Genomic DNA, 20,697 nt, shown 5'->3' on the forward strand with positions numbered 1-20,697 from the left:
CAGTTGCTAACATAACGGGGGTACTGATTATGCTAGATTCAACTCCCTGCTGTGGCCCTCAGGGACGGTAAGGTGTCCCAGTACCCAAACTCACTGCTACTTCCTTTTGCTTCTGTCTATAAACAGAATAAAATAGATTGTCTTCAGAAATCACACATCAACCCTGGTTTCCTAATCCTCTTTGTTTTTTGCTGCATTCTCCCTTGTAAGGGAAGCATTGCCAAGTGTGTAATTATCACAGTTACAAGGGGATTGAATTTTCCCTAAGAAAATCCAAATAAATATATGCATTTTTCTATTGGGCCCAGTTATTTTGGAATAGAAGTAAATAATAAGTAAACAAACAATCTTGGATTTTCAGTTTTTAAAATAACATCATGAGCAGCCAGTGACAGATCATCAGACGATCTGTGATGTCATTAATGTAGATAATAAATATTCTTATAAACTACCGTTTATCATGTCCAGTGTGTGCAGTCAGATTTATTTGTAATCCTATATTCTGCAGGGAAACTCTCTATTGAAGCACTGTGTGCGTGTGTGTGTGTGTGTGTGTGTGTGTCTGGCATTAACACAAAGGAGACCAGATGATGACATTCATAGGCTTATAGACTCGACTCCTGGGGACACACTTGGATGGAGGCAATTAAAATGCCTGTCAGGCATTCGATACCAGAAGCCCCTATGGTAAACCGCTAAATCATAAGCCAGGGCTGCATCTTATTGTCAGTGAATGATGGCGGAACTGGGTGGCTTGTCATCATTCTCGAAAATTCTGAGGCTAGTGAGCTCTCTCTCCCTCTCCCACTCGCCTTATTTTCCTTTTCACCACTGCGGGGACTTTTTCTAATGTGCAGCTTCCCTTTCCCCGACACACACAGAGAGGAGCTGGTGGCTTGCAGACTGCGTCTGTCTGGAGCTAGAGAGCTAGACCCAGCCCGTGGAGATAATGCTTGGGGAGAAGGATTCTGCAGCAATCCTCAGAGGCTAGACTTGGGTGGTATCGCTGCATAGGCACTGGTAATGTTTTGGCGTCTTTTAAATTTTATTTGGTTTTATTTTTAATCCATTTTTCAGAGGATTTGCTTTATGTGATCTCAAAGTAAAATGCTTTAGAATTCATTACCGAGCTTCCTGAAAATTCAAGTGCTGTGTTGCTTGTACTACAGATCTCAAGGCATAGATTTATTATTGGAATTATAAAGAATGCATTTGCTTACTGGTGAGTTACGATTTCCAATATTTTGTTAATAAATCCGTATATGTATTTTTTTTTCTTTTGTTTTGTTTCGGTAGATTCTTCACCTTGTTGTCTCTCACCGAAGAAACATTGATTGGGAACTACTCATTCAGAAAATTAAAAGGTACCACATGTTTTGTTTGGAGGTTTAAATGAGGGGAAATCAGGGAGGATTTGGAATGTTTTTATTTAAATTAATCTCTCTATGGTTGGTCTTTGATCCTTAAGCCTACGTTTGGTCATTGTCTATAGCATGTATGATTTCCCATGCAGAGAATGCCATTATCCACGGCTGTTAAGATTATAAGATGTCTAAGGAATTATATCTTTTGCCTGGGTTGCAAGTTGTGAACAAACATTGCTATGTCTGGCTTATTTTCGGATTTTTATTATTGTAGCAGCTAAAAAAAAAAAATGTCCAAAATTCTCTATCTTAATGGAAATTTAGTCATTTAAATTTAACAGAAATATACTAAAGTCGTGATTTTATCTGAGGGAATCTTTCTAATAAGAGATGTTTTTAAGTGGGTAAAGGAAACGGCTTGCCCTTCCCAGGTAGAAGGAGCACTAGAGATGAGAGCCTAGGAATGACTCAGTATTGTTGGGTTTTGTGAATAAAATATTTTAACTTCTTCACTGATGCTTTAGTCTTTAGCACCATATTTAAAGGCCGAGGTTGTTAGTTATTAAAAAACTGATTTTATATATGCTTTATTGGCATAAGAAAGTAATCCTTCTTCTTGCTGTGGGAGCAGTTGAATCCATTGATCCTGGGCCTTCTGCCTCACACGAAAAATTTTAATTTTCAAATTCATTATCAGGATGTGTATTGATTAGAGATGGCAGTTATGGGTATTACCTTTTGTTTAATTCTTTAAGATTATCTTTGTTTTCAACATATACTCATGTCAATAAAAGCTGTATTTGTAATTTGCCTTAAAAAAATGGAAGACATTTTATGCCTCGCTGAGGAGATCAATAGCATCTTCTAAATCTTTCTTTGGCATTCACATAGCATTTCCTTTCAAGCTTACTGGCCCAAAATATTTCATGCAGTGAGGTTAGTTTCTTTTTTTTTTTTAATGTACTTTGGAAATAGTTAATGTTCAACAACTGATCCTGAAATACCAAAAGTCTGTGAGTGTGCACCTGTGAGTGTGAATATTCGTAGCAGTTGAAGGAGACGAATGCATTGTCCTTGTTTAATTCTCTCTGCAGTGTGTAATTATGAGAACCTTAATTTATTCATTCCACAGGCACTTCCTAAGAGCCTTGCTGCTGTTGGTAGTTATTGTGGGAGAGAGGGAAGGGGCAGATGCCACTGTCACCACCCTTCCAGAGTGTAGGCAGTACCACATAATATTTTTGCACAAGAGAAGGAATTCATTAAAATAAATCAGTATGCTCTAAAAAGGGAAACTGCTTTTATTTCAGATATTGAACAAAGTTGAATAGACTGGTCTCAGAGAAACTTGAAATATATTGCATTTTTTTCCCTTAGAAATTAATCCCCAGACAGGACTTACTATTCCTCTTGGATACTGTAAAACACTTGGGACTTTCTCTTCCTTTAGTTTCCACTCAGAGTAGGTGAATACATTTCATATTTGGTGAAAAAACTCTATTTGGTATTTTCCCATCTAACAGAATCCACACAGTATATATTTTATGTGAGAAGCTGTTTTCTAATCCTCAGGCTCATTTAGCAACTCATTATATTAATTTAGAATATTGGGATATTTACATGAATTGGAAAACGATGATGCTATTATCTAACCACTAAAAAATGTATTCAACGTTTTGTTAATAGGAACTAATCAGCTCTGTTGGGATTCATCTGGGTACTGGAGAAGTGGCATATTACCTTACCAAAATCTCTTGGTACCTAAATTTTCTAGGCTCATTTTAAATTTATCTAGGGATGTGTTGACAGATTTTGTGTAATAAAACATAATTTATTGAAATAGACTATTATGGCGTCAAATCAGAATTGAATTTGACTTTTGGACTGTGAGTGAGTCAGGGATCTTATCACGGTTTTTGCTAATCAGACTCATTTTGACATTGGTTAATTATTTCACTGATTTTTCACTCATATCTTCAGCACATAAAGGAGTGTCTGGACACAGTAGGAGTTCAACAAATATTTGCTTAATTATTTGATGGGTAAATGATTCATCATCATTTTCCCCATTACTTTTTTGTTCTTGTTTTTCATGAGATTGCACACTGTAAAACAGACATTTGGTACTTTTTTTTTCTTTAGCTACCCCAAATATTCATTCCAAGTCTTTAATTAATAATAATTAATTAGATAGTTAATACCAGGTAGAAAATCAGGCGAACCGTGTGTGAAAATTTCTCCAAGCTATACAGAAAAGGTTTTTTCAGTTTTTAAGTTAAGATGGAAAGAATTTTTGAAGTGTCCGTTCTCACTTTCATCAGCAAGGGAAAGAAGCCAAAGTGCAGCATGAGTTCTGCTTTATGTGTGCTTCCGAAATACTACTGCCAGGCTTGACATTGTTTATTGCTTTTCATATCTTCAGCCAAGATTTTGCTGCAGCAGAGGGGAGGAGGCCTTCTCTCTCTCTCCGTCTTTCTCTCTCTCTCTCCCTCCCTCTCTCTCTTTCTGTAATACTAGAAATGATGTCATAGTCTTCTTAAATGCTTTGTTGCTCATTATGGACTAGTATGACATCATTGAATAATGTATAAGGAAACTTCTAGAGTCATAATAGTTTTAGAGAATGCATTTTTTTCTTGTTGCCATTTATTTTTATTAATACAACTATAATTTTTTTTTATTATTCACTATGTGCGAGATAATATCCTAAGCCCTTAACATATGTTATCTCATTTTAACTCTCTCTACAATCCTGGGAGGTGGGTATGGTCTCCATTTCATAGATGAATGAATGGAGATTCCAGCTAGGCAATCGACAAAAGTCTGGTCCAAAGTCCTTCAATATTAACCACAACATATTACATCCTTTTCCTAGTAGATTTTTTTTTTTTGGCTCATAGCCATTGCTTTAATATTTCATTTATGCACATGGTGTATACTGAAATAAGGTGAAAACAGTATGCCTGCAGACACTTGTTTTTATACACTTTTAAATTAGGAGTAAATTTATCCTCAAATGTGTAACATAATATTCAAACTCTGATATATTTTATATTTTAATATGTATTTTATATTTTATAAACTGAAGAATTTTATTTTTAAAAAAATCTTTATTCTTTAAGGAGGAATATCAGAGACGAATTAGGAAGTTTTAAAATAAATTAATTCATAAAGTTCTCCTGTGTCACTATGATGAAGAGGTATTATGAAATTGCATGATCTATATAAGAAAATTAGCCAGAGAATTCAAGTACTAAATAGCATAAATCGATGCCATATTTTGCAACTTTTTTTTTAATTGAAATAATAGCAGAAGTTTCAAATGACCAAAAAGAAAGAAACTAGCAGGGAACAGTATGCCATGTGCATACTGTGTAGTGTGCAGATACCACATTCAAACTTAAATACAACTAACTGAGCCACAAACATAACGGAGGGCACTAACAATGACACAAATGGGTATTAAGATGCTCTACTTGCAAAGGCATATATAGAACAGAACACTTTGGGAGCTCAGTTGGGTATAGCAGAACAAAACAAAGAAGTAGCCTTAAGGCACATTGGTATCATAAGAGACACACGAATAATTTCTTAAGGGACTTCATTGCAGACCAGGATTACTAACAATTGAGAAGAGACTCAACAGGAAATATTTCATAGAGGATGGGTCTTTTGAGGAGGAGGTTAGAGATGAAAAGAAGTATTTAAGGGAGAGATAATGCACAGACGAGCTCCAGGAAGAACCAACATTAGCAAAGAGGCCAAAGAAAGTGAACATGCATGGAAAGTATAGACTGACCTCATTTATATTCTAGAGCGCAAGCCAGAAGAAGGGGGGTTCTTGGAAGGTGAGGATGGACATAATATTCAGTCATATCCTATGAAATGGCTAGTATTCTACACTTTTTGAACCTACAAAATAAGAATTCATTCAGTTCAACCCAATACATGAGAAAGGGGACCTTGAATGCTATCTTGAAATTGTCCAGCATTTGATGAGAAACTATAGGGTATATTTTGAATAGCGGACCACTCTGACCTAAACTGTATTTTCAGGTGACTTACTTTATAGCACTGTGTGAGGTAGAATTATGGGTGAGAATATGTTGAAGCAGACATCCCTTTGGAAGCTCTAATAGGATATTCCAGGAAAGAATAAAGGCTATAAAGAGGGTGTTGGCAGTGGGCATAAAAGAAGGGGTCATGAAAATGAAAGATGTTTCTGAGCTCAAAATCATAAGCAGAATATAGCAACTGATTGGTCGGAGGAATGAAAACCAGGACTCAGTGCTGACTCTACTGTTTCAGTTTGATAACTTGCAACAATGAGGGGAGACGGGTGGCTAAAGCTGCTTGAAGAAAGAGGCTCTCTTTAATTTGTCTTCACCCTAGTCTCTTGCAGACTGCCTAGTACATAGTGGACAGCCACTAAGTGCTGGCCGAATGGGGAAGGGAATAAAAAGTCAAGAGGCAAGTTGAGGCTACAATAGGCTGGCTCTGGAGGCCGACTGGTCTGGTAGCTGGCGGATCACCTTGGGCCAACACGAAGAAGAGAATCTAGGGAGAGACGACGTGGATGACATTTTCACAAGAGAAGAGAAGAGGGCCAAGACAGACCACTCTTGACAGGACCCACATTTCAGATGTAGAATAAAGGACAGGAATTGACAAAGTTAAAGGAAGAACTTTTTTTTTTTTTTTTAAGGAAAGAACAAAGAGGATAAGTGAAGTAATAGAAAATAAGGCTACAATTCAAATTCTGCAGAGAAGTTGGAGAACGAGAATAAACGACTGCTCAAAATATTATTGACTTCAGGGGTGTTTTCTGTTATAAAAACAATAAATCCACATTTTGTAAAATCTGTCCAATTTAGAAGAGTGCAAAGGAAGGAAGTAATAGCCATCCATAATTAAACAAGCTAGAGACTATGGTTAACACTCTCCCTGTTTAGCTTCCTTCCTTCCATCAATTGCATTTAAATTTACATAACTGGGAACAAAACAATACAATTTGAATTCTGCCTTTTTTTTTTCTTTCCCACTCAGAGTATCTTAAACATCTCAAAGTATTTTCCACCTGTGTAATATTATTTTATGAAGATGTTGGATGTGTTTCTTTCCTCTTGCTTCCCAATTTTTTTAATATCATCTTCATGCAGTAATGGGATGGAGTATTTTACTCTCACGTGACATTTCACATTATTTTCAAGGGCTATTTCCCAACAAGAGAACCATTGTATTTTATATTGCCAAAAAGAATTTGATGGTTTCTTTTTAAAAAATGTTTTTAAAGATTTTATTTATTTATTTGATTTTACTTATTTTGATTTTATTTATTTATTTGACAGAGAGAGAGTGCACGCAGAACAGCAGGCAGAGAGAGAGGGAGAAGCAGGCTCTCTGCTGAGCAGGGAGCCTGATGCGGGGCTTGATCCCAGGTCGCTGGGATCTTGACTTGAGGTGAAGGTGCTGCTTAACTGACTGAGCCATTCAGGCACCCCAATTTGATGGTTTCAAAATTAGCCTCACCTTTCCTCCAACTAAGGGATTCTAGGATGACATTAGCATCTGCGGTGTGCCAGCCTCTGTGAAAGGGATTTTAATTATCATGATGACTCTGTATGTTCTGTTATCTCCACTTCAAGGGAGGGACAGAGACTGAGACTGTTCCCCAAGTTTCAGGGCTAGTGTTGCATCGGGTCTGACTCGAAACCAGTCCAACTGCGGCGACAGAAGCAAATTCTTGAGAAGTGAATGAGTCAATACAAAAGCAATAGGAAAACACATTTCAGAGGTCTAGGATTCGGTGCCACACAGTAGGACCCTACTGTTAGTAACCTGAGAAGTCCTAACCTGAAGGGAGGACGCATATAGAGGGGGTGTTAGGTATGTAAACAGAAGAACAATATTATAGAAAAGTTCCTGAATGGAAGGAGACAATGCAGACAAGGATTTAGGATTTAGGCTTAGCAAACAAAATACATCTTCCCTATAGACAAAAGTATGAGAAAAGAGAGTGAGAGTTTGCTAGTGGTAAAGAAAAGATATGAGCAGGTGGGGGGTAGGGGGACTACTTATCATCTGGACTTCATCTCAGACTAGGGAAAATCCACTTATTCATTCAGTGACCATTTATTGAACACCAATTCCATACCCTTTTCCTGCCCTAATGGAACTTTATTTCTGTGGGTGAACAAATAAAATTAAGAGATTACTCAGGTAGCTGTGCAGAGAACGGATAATAAGGTGGTAAAAGTAGACCCTGAGAGATCAGCTCCTCAGACTTTAAGGCAGAGATGAATCAACTGGGGATCCCATTAAAATGCAGATTCAGAATCATTCGGTGTGAGGAAGGGGCCTGAGAGCCTCCATTTTAACAAGCTCCTAGGTAATGTTGATACTGCTAGACTGTGTGCTGTGCCTTCATCAGCAACACGTTAGGAGGCAAGAAAAATCAAAAAGGATGAGATCGGGCGCGTTCAGGGTCGGGGCGCATGGGTGGCTCAGTGAGTTAAGCCTCTGCCTTTGGCTCAGGTCATGATCTCGGGGTCCTGGGATCAAGCCCCTCATCGGGCTCTCTGCTCAGTGGGGAGCCCGTTTCCCCCCACCCCCTCTGCCTGCCTCTCTGCCTACTTGTCATCTTACTCTCTGTCAAGTAAATAAAATCTTAAAAAAAAAATTATAAAAAAAAATCAGAAAGGATTGGAGCAGTCATTATGAACAAGTCAAATGGAAACCCTTCTTTCCATGCGGCGACACTGCATGATTTCGCGCCTCTTTGATGCTGAGAGAGAATTGTCTCTTTCTTTCTGATCTTTTTCAATTCCAGCCAGTTGTTTTATGAAAGATCCATTAAACAAGCCCTAACGAGCTACTGGCATTTCAATCTTTCTGCCTATGCTCCATATTTCTTATGCCATAGAGTGAATTCTCGTGGCTCAGATTTGGGGGTGTGTTTCCATATAACACTCTGCCAGTTTCTTAACTGCAGCTCTGTTTCCCTGCTTCGTGATTTCTTTGAACTTCTAACCTCCTCTCTGCCTGGGTGTTCAGCACAGTGCCAGTCTGCCACGTTCTCTGCCCCCCCCACCCCCCCTCCCCAACACTTGACATCCCTTCTGTCCCGCTGTGCTTAGAGACAAAGCTTCTGGGTGTCTACATCTCATCCTGCCACCTACCTCCTCATACAAGCCTGGGGGGACTCTACTTCAAGCCACAGGGCATTCCTGAGTATTGATGATAGTCTCTGATTTAAGGAATACATGTTTTCCCAACAAAATCATTTCTCTTTGGTAGAATGTTTTGGTTGGTAGCAGCAACCTGCATTCCTCTGAGGAAAGAATGTGTGTGTTTACAGACGATTAGAGCATTCAAAGGGGCCCAGGGTTCACAAGAAGCCTGGACAGACTGGAGGGATGTTATTTTTCTGCCTCTACCACGAGGCTTTTAGTCCTCTGTAGATGCAAGAACTTACAAGCATCTCTTAGTCCTCTGTAGATGCAAGAACTTACAAGCATCTACTTACAAGCTTCCCACATCACATTTTACAACTATAGAATATCTAAGAACATAAGCAATCAAATAAATATGGCATACACATCCATCAGGGAAACACCTTAACTGCACATCAAACATTTGTGATGTTCTCACACTTATTAGCATGTCTCCTTTGTTTAAAGGGCTGCTTCTATCTAGATAGAAGCCATGCCCATGACCAGTTCTGTGGTCTTTGTCGCCGTAATTTTGTCATTTGGTGTTTACTTAAACAGCCAAGTAAATGTGAGCAGTGTCATGACAAACTTTGAATTTAAAATTCCAGTGAAATACTAGTTTTCATACGAACAGAAGTCAACTTAAATTGATAACAATATTAACTCAAGGAGAACACTCGGGAAGGCACTGGAGGAAAGAAGTCAGGTCACGGGTGTCTTTGCATTCACTATGCTGTCTGCTTAGAAATGCCCTTGATGCATGTGCCACATTGAAGCTAAGAAAATGAGTGTTGTACAAGGGGGTGTGTATGTGTGTGCAACTGTAGCCTTTCTTAGGTGGACAGCACTGGTCTTTGCTTAGTCAAACTGGAATTGGTAAAATAGCCAGAACTCAAATACCATGCCTATGCTTTTTTTGTCATTTATTCAATAGTTTAGAGTCTCAGAGTAGCACAGGATAACCTACGGTCTTCCTAAAAAAATTCTCCTTTTCTCTAAAAAAAAAAAAAAAAGTTTGAATCAATTCCCTTTTTTTTGTGGATTCCATTTGGGTCTGCCTCAGATGGTTCGAATTAACCTTCCATCAGATTCTCTCCTAGTGTTAATGACTTTGGATTATGACTATTTAAAGCTGCCGGATGTTCATTGATCCACATCTGGCAATTGTTAAAACAAAGCTACTCTAACACTTACAACCAAAATATATTTCTTTACAATGAATAGGAACTTAAGGGATGATGTTTCTTTTCAGGGAAATCTTATGTTTTATTTCCAATGTGAACAACGTTTCTATTTTGTGTCCTTTAAAAGTATCTTCTTGCTCATTGTAGGATTTTTTCTCCTGGTGAAATTTACTGGTAGGATATACAGAATCAGATATAACACTTAGGCATTAAGGATTCTCTCAGTGCCTAAGAGTAGCTAATTAGCATGATTTTGAGCATAACTTCAGGTGAATCTGTGATTTTTGTCGAATCTTAAAAACAAATAACTACACTGAAATACTGAAATACACTGAAATAAAATGATTGACTTTTAAGATTATATTGGTAATGGAGGAAATATGACATCCAACAATGAAAAAATTTTAAAACGATATAAGAACTCATTGTCCTAAATGAGTCAAATAAGTGGTCAGACTGCTATACATTTCCTCTAAAAGATGGTGGATAGTTCCATGGGCCAAAGGGAAGTAATAAACATAATATCTAGTTTATTGTGTGCATGCATTTTTAGTTGTTTCTTATGTTATGCTCACAAAAAGTCTAAGATATCAACTTTGGTTTATAAAATTACTGAAATAATCCAACCAATGAAGAAGTAGCATTTAGACTTTAAGAAAAAAATAATTTCTGTTATACTTTTTAAGTCCTATAAAGCATATGACCTCCCAAAGCTCACAGCAATCTCTGGAATGGGAATGGCAGATCTTGTTGTTATATTTATTACAGATGAGAAAACTGAAGTTTGAAGAATGCAAATGACCTACCCAAGTCCCTCTACTAGGAAACGGTAAATCTTTGGCTCATATCCTTGTTCTGACTCTAAAGCTTTTACTTTCTACTAATATGCAGCCAAAGCAGGTAAATGAGTGTATTGTCCCAAAAATGGAATATTTTAATAATGCACTGAGTTGGTTGCTGAAATAAAGAACACATTCCAGGGTAGCCCTGGCCTGTGCTATTGCTCTGCTCTCCCAAAAGACTCTTGCCTTTAGAGTCCTGAATCAGTGTGGCATGGAGCTCAGAAAATGCGAGTAAAAATAGCAGTTGTTCTTAAAATGGCTTTATACTTTCACAGAAAATGTAACCTTAATGATTTAAAAAGCAGTTGGCAGAGAGATAGATTAAGAAGAATCCATTGTTTTAAGTTTCACAGCATTTTAAGCAAGTGATAGATAACACAGCAAGAATCTAGGATCACAAAGAAAATGATTACAGCTTCAGAAAATCATATCTATGGAGCATCTTTGATTTGCCTATTTTTAGGATAATTATAAGAGCTTATAAAGAATAAGCTGGAAGCTATAGATCCCAGTTCTGATCTCAGCTATACAAAAGGAAGGGTAATATATGTAAAGAAGGGGCACCTGGGTGGCTCAGCTGGCTAAGCCTCTGGCCATGATCTCAGGGCCCTGGGATCGAGCCCCGCATCGGGCTCTCTGCTCAGCATGGAGCCTGCTTCCTCCTCTCTCTGCCTGCTTCTCTGCCTACTTGTGATCTCTGTCTTTCAAATAAATAAATAAAATCTTTAAAAAAATATATGTAAAGAAAATTATAACTTCGGAAACCACTGAGTAAAGTTAGGGCTGAGATTAGGTGTCTCCAGACAGACAGCAATTGGCATGGATCCACTGAGGACATTGTCATTGCAGTGACCTGTCTCCTCCCCAAACTCTCCTTTTCATCATCTTCATCCAGGCTCTCATTATAGCTGCCAGGGTTGCTGAAATGCTTTTATCTTGTCTTCCTGCCCCAAACGCCATCACCCCATTAATCTCCTAGACAAACAGTTAATACAAACTCTTCTTTGGCTCTTGCTTGCTCTCTCGAGTTGCGCTGGCCAGTAAATATGGACGTAGCTAGTCACATGCAGCTACTTAGATCTAAATTAATTATAATGAAAATAATTGAAATTACACCTCCTTAGGCATACTAACCAAACTTCAGGTGCTCCAGAGCCACATTATTTTTATAGAAACATTACCTATTACAGTCTACGACCATTATGATATGATTTTCATCGGAGAGGGCTGATCTAGAGCGTAACCACACCCCTCACCCAAGCACCCAAGGCCTACACTGACCTCTCCTTATCCCTGACTACCCTTGGCACACACTCTCCACTCCATATATTTTTCTCCTCCTCTTCCTCATCACGATTGCTACATTTATAATTAAAATATTAATAACCCTTATTTATTTAGTCCATATCATGTGCTAAGTACATACATTTTCAGAAGAAGAGTGGGAGAAGAAGAAGAAAAAGAATTCTATGGAGTGAGGTGTTTTTTTTTTTATCTCCACTTCACAGAAGAGGTTTAATGAAGCTAAGTATATTTCCCAAAGATAAAGAGGTTATTATTAGTGGAGCTCAGAGAAAAGCCCAGGCTGTCTGGCCCCATAGCCATAGCGTTTTACCCTGTACCAGTGATTCTTAACCAGGGACAATCTGCCCCTTCTGCCAGGAGTCATTTGGAAGTGACCGTTTGAAATTATATCTTCTTAACTCGGAGAAACTTTCCTCTGCGTTCTTTTTCTTGTTATCCCTGCCTCTGTTCTATTTTAGGAGATTCCTATTGATAAATGTTGGACTTACTGGACTGGTCTGTTTTAGCTCCTTTTTGACATATTTTTAAAATCCCTTTTTCACTTTTTCTACTTTCAGGTTTTTTCCTCTTATCAGCTGAATTATTATTTGCCTCTGGCCCTGCCAATTCTATTTTTAATTAATTCATGAACTACTTATTTGAGAAATCATATATTAATTTTCAGGAACGTTTTCTTATCCTCTAATCAATACTTTTCTAAAATTCACTTTTGGAAGGTAGTTCCTTTTAAAGTATGTGATATTCTTTCAAATCTCTCTGAGAAGGATAATTGTAAATTGCCTTGTCCTTTGAATCATTTCTATTTCCTCAGGAGCCATTTCTCTTTTTAAAGATTTTATTTATTTATTTGACAGAGATCACAAGTAGGCAGAGAGGCAGGCAGAGAGGAGGGAGGAAGCAGGCTCCCTGCTAAGCAGAGAGTCGATTCAGGGCTCAATCCCAGGACCCTGGGATCATGACTTGAGTAGAAGGCAGAAGTTTTAACCCACTGAGCCACCCAGGCACCCCCTCAGGAGTCATATTTTAAAAAATATATTTTTCTTGTTCATGTTGCTGGTTTTTCTCAGATGTCTTGATTTGAGGGTTTGGGGGTTATTTTTATGTATGAAGAACTAGGCTGAGGATGACAGGTAGCTGTTGTGTGTTTCCTCTGCAATCAGGCAGATCTGCACCTCCACTAACCTGAGCTGCCTGCATGTTCTGGGTAAGTGGGCAGAGTCTGTCAGGAAGCAGGTGTCCCAAGAGGAGCACGGAGATGCAACTGGCAAGGGAGCAGGTTAGGATCCCTATGATTGTTTCCGTTCTGCATAAATTTATCTATACTAGACCTGGTTCCCAAACTAAACACTTCCTTTCATTAAAGCCTAGTTTTTATCTTCACTGTTGGGGGCAAAAGCTTCTTCTGTCACTAAAAATGTAGCAAGGGAGAAGAAGAATAGAAAGGGTCCCAATTGTTCTGAATGTGTTTCTTTTTATTTTTTTTAAGACTTTCAAAATGTATTTATTTTAGAGAGAATGTGTGTGAGCAGGAGGAAGGGACAGAGGGAGAGGGAGAGAGAGAATCTCAAGCAGATTGCTATGAGCTCGGAGCAGATAATGGGCTGGATCCCAGGACCCGGAGATAATGACCTGGGCTGAAATTAAGAGTCAGATGATTAACTGACTCAGCCACCCAGGTGCCCCATGAATACATTTCTTCATGAATTACTATGATAGTCTCACAGCCTCCTTGGACCCTGTATTTGAAAACTCTTAAGCGTGGGGACTCTCCAGGATTCCTTACAATGGATCCCCTTTAACTTGGGACCTCCTTGAAGCAGTTTCTTATTTCTTTCTCCCTCTATATTCTGACTTCTAGGATAGCTTCAAAATTTTTTGATAGAGTTACATTATTTTTCAACATTTTTATTACCTTAATAATAATTAGGAGAAAGGAGAAGTGTGTGTGATAATCCTCCATTACCAGTCATATGTGATATGCCTTACTATGAATTTTTATACCATCACTCTAAGTTTGTACTCTTTTACACTTATTATTCCAGTGTACTATCCTTCCTATTTACTAGCTAGTTAGAAAAATTGCTTCCCTTTCCTGGGCCTTTTGTTTTCTGTAAAATAAAGATCAGATATGATTTTCAGGATTGAGATGGAACATAGGAATGCATGTTGAAAGCTGTATCATAGAATATAAATGTAAGCTCTTTCTCTTTTTTTTTTTTTATTTTATTTATTTACTTGACACACAGAGATGACAAGTAGGCAGAGAGACAAACAGAGATGGGGATGGGTGGGGGGTGGGGAAGCAGGCTCCCCACTGAGCAGAGAGCCTGATGTGGGGCTCAATCTCATGACTGTGGGATCATGACCTGAGCCAAAGACAGAGGGTTTAACCCACTGAGCCACCCAGGCACCCCAATGTAAGCTCTCTTTATATATAAAAGACTTCATCATAGGTCCAGAGTAACCAATAATGCCAATGCGGAGAATAGCCATTGTTACAAGAAAACCCATTCCCTGTGCATTAGGAAATGCAAGTGATACCAACTTGAGACTAGAATAAAACTCAGTGTGCAATGGAAAAGAACCAGAAATTATGTGTTAATAGCAATAATAAAATAAGCAGTTGTTCATGGATATATTTTACACCTAATAGAAAACCAAGGACAAAAGCAGACCAAGGATGTGGTTGACCTACTATAGCTCAATTAAAACAAATTTGAATTTTAAATTTGGAAAAGAACATATGATTTAGTGTTGTGTGATTGATCCCTTTTGCTTGGAAAAATTATAAATGTGAATATTTATGATACTAATTAGTATAATTTAGTGTTGCTAACAAGCTGCTCCTGAAATATCACTGATTTAAGATGGGTTCAGTTACTTGAATGTTTTTTGCTCTGTCAGTCAAGACATGAAGCCCCAGTAAAAGGAAAATAAAGAAAATGAGAATTACAGTAAAGGGGCTTAATTGTAAAAACTGAAGAAATGATAGCAGAAAATTAAATGTAGAAAGTTAAGAGTCCCAGCAGCCTTTGATTTTAACCTACTGGGAACCATTTGTGGAAAATTGATGAAAGGTGTATTTTCCCTAAATTATTATTAAACCCAGCATCTTATTGATAGCTTTTATTCTTAGAAACAAACACAATGCATGAAACAGACAAAACAAAATAAATCAATGTGAATGTATGCTGAGTGATGCGGTTATGATTCACTCCCTGACTGCTATTAATTCTCATTTTCTGCATGCAGCTATTACATTCTGAAGTTGAGTGTCTGGAGAGGATAAGGCACCAACCATAGTTAAATGTTAATGGATCCAGTGACATAATTTAAATTCAAGGCTTCATCCAAAGGAATGTGAATAAAATGCATTTGTTTGGCTTTTTATGGCCACTATTAAAAGTAAAGGAAATGAAACCATAAACAACTACGTTCAAATATTGGCATAGCTGAGGCTGCTTTGTAGCAGTAGAAAGCCGTATTTATTGTCGGGGGAGCTCTGTTTAACTTACCCAGTCTATCTCAATTACCACTGAGGTTAAAAAATGTACTTGGTGACTTAGACAAAATGTGGAATGCTAATTCAAAGTGAGCTCATTCCAGTGTATTTCAATTTTCTGTTGCCGTAAGGGCTAGTACAATTCATAAGTGTTCTTCTTTTCTTACTTCATCTTTAAGGTCTTAGCCCATGGTTAGTTGTACTAATTATTTTTGTCCTCAATGTTGATTATCACTTCCTTCCTCAATAATGATAGGACCCCTGCTATTTGGAGGTTTCGTGGGCACATGGACACTCAGAATAAGATCCAGAATTCCATCCTCCCTGCCAACTAGGTAGAACCTACTTGGCTAATTTTCAGTCAATAAGATATGAACTAAATTTGTGTGTGAAACGGACATTAACTGCCTAAAAGGAAGGAGTGGCCTCTTCATCACTCTTTTTTCCTTTCTGCTGGAACAAAGGAATTCAGAGTTGAATTTCTGCAATCATGTTGAATATGATATAACCTTGCAAAGAATTTCTATTTCGTTGAAGCCACTGTTATTTGGAGTTCTTCCATGATTTACAACATACCTTAGTCATCTTTTGTATAGCAACTTTGCAACTTATAGTTACTTTCAAAGGCTCTGGAATGTCATTTTAGCAAGTGTCATTGTTCTTTATATGAATAACATTTATATTGAAATTGTTACTTCAAGGGGTGCCTAGCTGGCTCTGTTACTAGAGCCTGCCACTTTTGATCTCAAGTTTATGAGTTTAAACCCCACTTTGGGTATAGAGCTTATTTAAAAAAAAAAAAAAATGTTACCTAAAATATACTAGTCCAATCAGTTACCAAGTCCTCTCAGTTCTACTTCCTAGACATTTTTGTAAACCATCCAGCTCATCTGTATCCCCAAGGACAATGTTAGTTTCCCATCCCCTCTGATCTTGACCACGGTCATAGCTGCCTACGTCAACTCTTCATCCACACAAGCCATTATACACATAGTCACTAGACCCATCTTTTAAAAATACAATCTAATCATGATATTTCTGTATTTAAAGCCATGGAATTCATAATTAAGTGACGAATCTGGTCCTCTGGTGCCTCTCCCCACCCATCCTGGCTTTGTTACCTGCGGGCTATTACACATATTTTTATTCTCTTTGCCTGGAACACTCTTTCTACACCTCTCGCCTCCTGCTTTACTCCCACTTATTTAAGTCCTAGTCATTGGTTAGGTCTGAGATTTCCCAGGCAAGCCTTCTCTCCACCTCTGGCCTCACAGGTCTGCTAATACACACTCCCAAAGTGCTCTGTATTTCTGACATTTGTACTTATCAGTTGTTTGCATGTTTCCTCCACAAGACCGGCAACTCCATGACCGTATGCCTCATTCTTAACCAGAATCCCAGAACCTGGTCAGGGGACTGGGACAGTAGGTGCTCAAATAATGATGTTGACTAACAGACTGATCCTTCATTCTGTTCTCTTTCCCTAAAAAGCATATCTGATATCTCTTCCAAAGTTCCACTTAGCAAAATCCCATCCATCCTGTGGATCATCAAAACCATGGATGTGTGCTCTCCTTTCAATTAGATATTTACTTTATTCCCACCCCTTTATTTTTTTTTTCTTTAGAACAGTTTTAAGTTTACAACAAAATTGAAAGTACAGAGATTTCCTATCTACCTGCTTCCCCGACACATGCATAGCCCCTCCCAGGATCAGCATCAGTCATCAGAATGGCACATTTCCCACCAAAGATGAATGCTTACCATCGTAATTCACCCAAAGTCCATAGCTTACCTTGGGATGCACTCTTGGTGTTGTCCTTTCCAGTGGGTTTGGCGAGTGTATGATGACATGTATCTAAGATTGGAGTACCATGTTGCCATTGCCTTTAAAATCCTCAGTGCTCAACCCCTCCACCTCCCCCTTTCTATCACGACTTCCTTTTCTTGTAATCTTATGCTAGACTTTAATTACTGTTATTTGTTAACAGAATTCTAAATTTGGGAGGGAACACATTCTAGAAAATATAAAGTCTTATAGAATTTTTTTTTTTTAAGTCATAGCAGCCTCCATTTAAAAAGCTATTTTTTATAATGCCTTCATCCCAACCCAGTAGGCATTTCTGGAGGCTGTGGCTATTATGCCTTTTGCAAGCCGAATGTCTGGCACACTAAAGGCATGTAACAAACGCTGTTACAATATAATGAAATAAGTACAGACTTTGAAGTTAGATACCCTTGGGTTCAAAGCGAGGCCCTGCCCCTCATCAGTTGTGAGAAACTGGGAATTTATCAAGCCTCAGTTGTATAAAACAGGAGCGACACTACCAACCTGATTATGCTTTGCAGGAGTTAACAAAGGTAATTTACAGAGTAGAAGCCCTGTAATTGGTAGCGATTATTATGACTTTCTAAGTTTTCATTTCTTCATCCTCTTTGCAACAGATAAGGCAGATGCTTGGCTCTTTCTTTATGTTGTTTGGAAGCTGAGGGATGTAAGTTTGATAAAGACAAGACTTAACATTAACAAAAGATAAGACCTGTAGGAGAACTGTTGAAGGTACTATACAGTTTTGCTTATCGTGCCACTTTTCTCCTTCCTGCCCACTCTACTGCCATAGATAAGATAAGTAAATAAACAGGTGAAAAGCAGCAAGGCAAAAGACGAAATTATGTTAAATCATTCAAGGTCTGCAGAAAGGCCTGGAAATTATATAGGTTCTCAATTACACCACCTGAGGCCACTCTGATCTCTGGAGAGAAGCTGGCTTGGGGAGATGTTAAGAGTTCAGCTGTCTCCCCTGAGGTTTATCTGCAATGCAGATTTTTCTGAGCCTTTCCATCTATTTGAGCCTCCAGACCGACCAGCTGCTCTCAGCCCGCCCAGCTGGCTTAATAGGATTTGTCTTCTTTACAGCCTGCTTCCAGGGATGTCTGCCACCAGAACATATCCTAGATAAACATTTTCCCTCCCAACTTACCATCAAAATCCCTACCAATCCCCAAAGCTACAAGGGTCCATTACTGCCTAACTCCAAGAAAGGTAAATTTAGTGAGGCATTATTTTCCGCACTGCCTCTTGCTTCATTCACACTTGTTCTGTTTTGCAGAAGTTGTCAGTCCCTATTGCAGAATAAAGAGCAGCATACCTCTTGCAGGGCTGGTGGAGCTGGGACCCAGGGGTGAGCTTGGAGGCAGCCACTAGGAATTTGCAGGCTGGTCGCCTCCCCCACCCCCCTAGTTGTTAGTGCTGTTCCACTATCTGATTTCATACGCTCTGCTCTTCCCTCCCGGCAGGACTCAACAAATTAGTTGAGCCAGGATTATGACCATAGCACCTTTCCTGAAGGTTAAGGTGATGCTTTCTTCATGTGCACAGATTCGTGCTCAGGTTTTTATGACTGAGCAAGCATATTGTTGAGAGGCTGATAGCTTTGATCAGCTCAGGCTGAGGTTTCTCTCACTGACATCTGTGTATTCTGCCCAGTAACTCTGTAGGGAGATGCTTCTCACCAGTAAAAGTCAATAATCCTGACTTCAAAATTGTGAGAAACAAATGTCACATGGATTATGAAATGCAAGCAAGATTGTCAAGTATCAAGTACTTAATACATCTTCATTTTTAAAGACTCATATTTTGTATCTACAAATAAAAATTAGATGGTAAAACAGACTCTACTTAATGACTTTCTACTACAATTGGGTACTTGGAGGTGGTGAATAATAGTGGCTGGTATTACAGTTATTTTTAATTATAGTTAGTGATAAACACTACTTATAGATAGTCAGTTAATCTTTTCCAGGTTTTCCTTGTTTTTCTCTTTAGTTGTAATAATGGAGGGGATTATTTTCAGAACATTTCATGAACAAGTGTGTCATTCATTCTACATCTCACATAAAAAAATAATTTCCTTTTAGACTTAACTTTAACTATATTTCATATTTCTGGGGAAAGAAATTTTATATCCAGAGAGAAAATTTACTTATCTTTATAAGATATTTAATAACTTTTGCTATTTAAAAAAAAAATGTAAATAGCTACTTCTTATTTAGAAAGAGAATGAACTCTTATCAATTATGTTTGAAATGCAGTAGACTTGGGAGTCAATATGCTATAAAGTTGTGCTCCTGGGAGTTTTTATTTCTTCAATGTTTGTTCCCCATGTGTCGCTCATGACTTACCAAGTGTGTAAATGAGAAGATTGCTGATTGATTCTGGTTTCATCAATAATGATTCTTGAGTCTACTATAAAACAGTTCTAGGAAGGTCAAATTACATTTAGCTGGCAATGTATTTTTCTGCCAAAGAAGACCTGCAGATAAGAAAGGATAAAGGGTATTCAGCATCTCAGTCTCCTTAAAGGAGTACTAATATTTTTAAAATAAATCTTGAAGATTTATACTTTATATCTGCAAGTTAAAATTAAATTGTAAAACAAACTAACTTGACAACATTTGAGGAAAGAGGTGGTTTACTTGTGTGACATGCATTAAGTCTCCTAAACTTTTAAGGTTCAGCTTCATGAATTCCTTTTGTCACAGACCTGTGGTGTGAAAAAAATCTCTCAAACTAATTTATACAACATCTGACTCAAGCATAGAGTGCGGTTGTTGTTTTTCTAAATTAGTTGTTTGGCTTTTGAATTTTACCTACTTTAAAAAGGAAATGGACCAAAATGCCTTACCTTCAGGTCAGCTCAAGCGAGGCCCAACTATTTGCTTTTTATATTCCCTCAACATGAAGCAAATCCACTCTCAGTTGAAATGAAAAAAGTTGGCAGATGTCACTTACCATTGGGGGTAAAAATATAATTTTTTTTAAAGATTTTATTTATTTGAGAGAGAGAGAAAGAGAGAGAAAGCACCAATGGCACAGAGGGGCAGAAGGAGAAAAATTGGCAGATGTCACTAACCATTGGGGGTAAAAATATAATTTTTTTTTAAAGATTTTATTTATTTGAGAGAGAGAGAAAGAGAGAGAAAGCACCAATGGCACAGAGGGGCCGAAGGAGAGGGAGAAGCAGACTCCCTGCTGAGCAAGGAGCTCAACCTGGGGCTCCTCCCAGGACTCTGAGATCATGACGGGAGCCAAAGGCACACACCCAACTGACTGAGCCACCAGTTGCCCCATAATTGACTTTTAAAACAAATATAAAAACTATTAGTTTTTTTTTTTTCCCTGCTCAAATACATTTAGAGAGAATTAGCAAAAGATGCCAAGGGGCAGTGGGCTATTTGTTCAGTCATGAACTAAGTGTGGCTGATCATTCTTTGCATGATCTGCTTCAG

At 38.1% G+C, this 20,697-nt stretch overlaps 1 protein-coding gene and 1 long non-coding RNA gene across 26 annotated transcripts in view; one reads left to right on the top strand and one right to left on the bottom strand.

Moving 5' to 3' along the window:
- Window positions 1-20,697, top strand: part of MAP2 (microtubule associated protein 2) — a 291,469-nt gene that overhangs the window by 143,160 nt on the left and 127,612 nt on the right. For 20 of the 25 annotated variants that reach the window (XM_032354613.1, XM_032354623.1, XM_032354622.1 and 17 more), the window contains exons 3-4: window positions 1,297-1,364; window positions 10,528-10,588. The gene's annotated coding sequence lies outside the window, so the exon portion shown is untranslated. Of the gene's footprint in view, window positions 1-675; window positions 1,021-1,296; window positions 1,365-10,527; window positions 10,589-20,697 lie in introns of those variants that run through there. The other 5 variants (XM_032354616.1, XM_032354621.1, XM_032354615.1 and 2 more) reach the window with 3 other exon arrangements.
- Window positions 1-20,697, bottom strand: part of LOC116597219 — a 40,652-nt gene that overhangs the window by 3,933 nt on the left and 16,022 nt on the right. The window contains exons 3-4 of the long non-coding RNA XR_004288501.1: window positions 19,591-19,721; window positions 17,741-17,894 (exon numbers count right to left, since the gene is read on the bottom strand). This is a non-coding gene — a long non-coding RNA (uncharacterized LOC116597219). The remainder of the gene's footprint in view (window positions 1-17,740; window positions 17,895-19,590; window positions 19,722-20,697) is intronic.

The sequence above is a fragment of the Mustela erminea genome, chromosome 8, assembly GCF_009829155.1.
Source record: "Mustela erminea isolate mMusErm1 chromosome 8, mMusErm1.Pri, whole genome shotgun sequence".
NCBI classification, from domain to species: Eukaryota; Metazoa; Chordata; class Mammalia; order Carnivora; family Mustelidae; genus Mustela; species Mustela erminea.